Source organism: Octopus bimaculoides, chromosome 25, assembly GCF_001194135.2.
Source record: "Octopus bimaculoides isolate UCB-OBI-ISO-001 chromosome 25, ASM119413v2, whole genome shotgun sequence".
Lineage (NCBI taxonomy): Eukaryota > Metazoa > Mollusca > Cephalopoda > Octopoda > Octopodidae > Octopus > Octopus bimaculoides.
Genome location: NC_069005.1, coordinates 13,419,984 through 13,424,389, shown reverse-complemented (window position 1 = coordinate 13,424,389; position 4,406 = coordinate 13,419,984).

The following is a 4,406-nucleotide window of genomic DNA, read 5'->3' as shown; positions in this document are numbered from 1 at the left end:
ACAGCGATCCTATGACCGCGAGTCCGCTGCCCTAACCACTGGGCCATTGCGCCTCCAAATATATATGTATAAATATCTTTCTAATTCGTCTATGGTGACGTTATTTGTATGCAGATAAAGCTTCTATTTCATTATGTCGGCTACTGTCTAATGATAGTAAATCAGTTTTCCGAGGTTGCATCATGGTTATACCGATATAATGTAGGATGAATATAATGATAACAATGATTCTAGGATGGAATTTATAAATATTTAATACATCACTACGCGCGTTTCCACGTCACTAGATTTTGACAACAGAATCCATATCCTAGGGATTAGTATAGTAGTCCGTATCATCCGTGGCCAACCAGTTGATAATCATCACTGATTCATTTCATCATGCGATACTGCATTATTAGATGAATCACAGAGGGATGTCTATCCCTTCTCGCCAGTATGAAGGCCAATCTGGCTATATACATATATACAAACACACATACACACATACACATACACACATACACATACACATACACACATATGTATATATGTATATATGTATATATCTATGTATAAGCGCAAGCCTGGCTGTGTGGTAAGACATTAGCTACCCAACCATATGAACCTGGGGGTTAAGAGCTATTGTGTGACACCTTGAGCAACTGCTATCTACTATAGCTGAGTGTATTTGGTAGACGGAAACTGAAAGAAGCCCGTCGTATATATATATATATATATATATATATATATATATATACATTCACACACACGCACACACATGTATATATATATATATGTGTGTGTGTGTGAATATGTGTATGTGTGTATAGATTTGCTAATTAAATCTCAATATATGATGCATAGGGCGAGTTAGAGAAATATCCAATGAGAAAAAGCTACTCTTTTTTTTAAACCCTTTTTACTTGTTTCAGTCTTTTGACTGTGGCCATGCTGGAGCACCGCCTTTAGTCGAGCAAATCGACCCCAGGACTTATTCTTTGGAAGCCTAGTACTTATTCTATCGGTCTCTTTTACCGAACCGCTAAGTTACGGGGACATAAACACACCAGCATCGGTTGTCAAGCGATGTTGGGGGGACAAACACAGACATACAAACACATACACATATACACATATATATATACATATATACGACAGGCTTCTTTCAGTTTCCGTCTACCAAATCCACTCACAAGGCTTTGGTCGGCCCGAGGCTATAGTAGAAGACACTTGCCCAAGATGCCACACAGTGGGACTGAACCCGGGACCATGTGTTTGGTAAGCAAGCTACTTACCACACAGCCACTCCTACGTCTTGTTACCTAATATAAATTAAAGGTAACCGTTAAAAAACAATACTTGATATTTTTTTCATAAAAAATCATGAACAGATGTAGAAAGTTTAGCGTAAAAACTAATGTATAGAGATAATGTTATCGATATCTCTATATTTATATCATGCCCTAACCATTCATCTGTTAGTTGTGGTTTAATAATTGACATGACTCCCATCATTATCACACATAGACAGGAACAGATAAACATGAAACTCATAGATCCAACTTCTCTGCTCTTTTTTAAAGTTCCTATTATTTTTCTCTGCACTGATGAGTACTTTGATAATTTGCAAATTCAAAATGGATTTATATCTATGTACGAAACAACTGTATGCATGAATAAACTTCTTACAACTTTTTAACATCTTATCTCCTCCATACATTAATCATACATTTCATATTCTAATACTACTTTTTATATCTTCGCCAATTTACACCAGTAAACTCTCAGCAATCAACGTTAGAAATCTTTTTGGAAACCACTCCAAATTAAAGGACGAATCTACATTCATCCTCTTACACACGTATATGTGTGCATATGTATGTATTAATACACACACACACACACACACACACACACACACACACACACACGAATATATGTATGTATATTTGTATAAGTATATATATATGCATATGTATATACAAGTGTTAACTATATATATATGTATTAAATATATATATACACACATATATACATATATACATGCATATATATACATATAAACATAATATACATATATATATATATATGTATATACATATATATATATATATGTATATACATATATATATATATATATGTATGTATATATATATATATATATATATATATATATATATATATATATTGTTATCATTTCAAGAACTGATTTCCACCACTTCACATTATATATTTTCGAACGTATTGGTATTAAATAAGGATTCTTAAGAGTATTTTATGTTGCTTTTGTTTTAACTGCCACCATTATTATCAATGAAAACCGCAGCGCATTTCCGTATGGTTAGTCGCCTTTGTGTTACGAATGAAAAAGAATGAAATCAAATTCAACAAAAACAAAACAAAAACAAACAAAAAGAAAAAAGATGTATTACTTGTTGATTAAGAATTTGAAAGAACTGAACAACTATATTTGAGAATGGCTTCAAGAAACGACATGTATTTAATGCATGAACACAGATAATTCAATGTTTATCAGCAGAAATGTATCAGAATTTGTCAGATTTTTCTTTGCGGGCATAAGATCTGTAGAGAAGAATTGGTTTAGTATAGTTTCTATACAAGAAATATAGTCATTATGGAAATTGTATGTTTTAGTTAGTTACATAAGCTATTAGCAATTCACAGTATGAATTAAGAAATCGATTTTCATCGAGGAATCGATCAGTGAACAAAGACTTGTATAAAAGAAATATCTACATAACATATCAACATATGTGTATACGTACCCACTGACATACATACATACATACATACATACATACATAGTACATGCATACATACATATATACACATACATACACACATACGTGTGTGTGTGTGTATATATATATTATTTCATTCTTTTATTCTTGTACTTGTTTCAGTCATTTGACTGCGGCCATGCTGGAGCACCGCCTGTAGTCGAGCAAATCGACCCCAGGACTTATTCTTTGTAAGCCTAGTACTTACTCTATGGGTGTCTTTTGCCCAACCACCAAGATACGGAGACGTAAACACACCAGCATCGGTTGTCAAGCGATGTTGGGGGCACAAACACAGAAACACACACACACACGTATATATATATATATACATATATATATATATGACGAGCTTCTTTCAGTTTCCGTCTACCAAATCCACTCACAAGGCTTTGGTCTGCCCAAAATGTCACGCAGTGGCACTCATTAACTTGCAGACACTGTCCTATGTTAATTTGCCTGTTTATTTTTCAACCAAGAGGACAATAAAAACACTATACAAACACATATGACACACTATGACATATCGACAATTAAAAATTCAAAATTCAAAGGGACGTCTAGTGACCGAAGAAGGGACAATGTCTTACAGTTGTTTCAGCCTAGAGGTGGCATGCTTTATTCTATCGATATAACTCCAGTAAGCTGGAGTAATTGGTAGATGAAATGGATGCAATGGAGGTACATGCATGATTCTCTAGGCCTCTTCAGAAATTTACAAAGTTCAGTTCGTAAAGTTTGCAAAATTCAAATATAGATATAAAAATATAAAAGCATATAAAAAACCATATAAAAAACCCCATAAAAACTGACATATATATGCATATGCATGCATACTTTAACATATACAGGTATACATAAATACATAAACATAAATACATGAATACCTATATGTGTGTTTAGATGTACATACATATATGTTTATACATGCACACCAAAGAGTCAATTGTTATTATTACTAATATATATATATATATATATATATTATACGTACACACATAGCTACACATATATCTACCTACCTTCATGCCGAACTACGTACATAATGCATACAGACATACAATACCTTAATTTTTACCGAACTCAGTTACGCCGGTATAGAGGAATATTCATTCTTTCATATAAAGAATACTAACCCCTAAACATTTTTGGCATGCGTAGAACTCTGATAAAGAACACAAAGATTTACTATGTTATATAAGCTACTGGCGATTCACTATCGATCTCAAAAGGGAATCAATGAATAAGCAAAGGCATATATACAAAAGAATTCGCTGCTTTCTCCCAAGGAATCTAATGCTCTAAGATTAGTTTTTTCCTTGGGGCTGGCCAGATTGGAGCAATATCGAGAATAACTGGCCGAAATTGCAAGGATAATCTGGATCTCGACTGAAGAAAGAAAACTCCGACCGAATGACCTGTCCTTGTTTTCTTTGTATCGTTTATCTGGATGTTTTGTCCCTTTCTTGTATCACCTAACTGTCTGGATGTTTTGTCCCTTTCTTGTATCACCTGACTGTCTGGATCTTTTGCGTTCTTGTCTCATTCTGTATTATATATATATATAAAATCAAAAAAGCAACATGGATTTCAACGGTTATTGCAGTACGCACGTTTCATGCT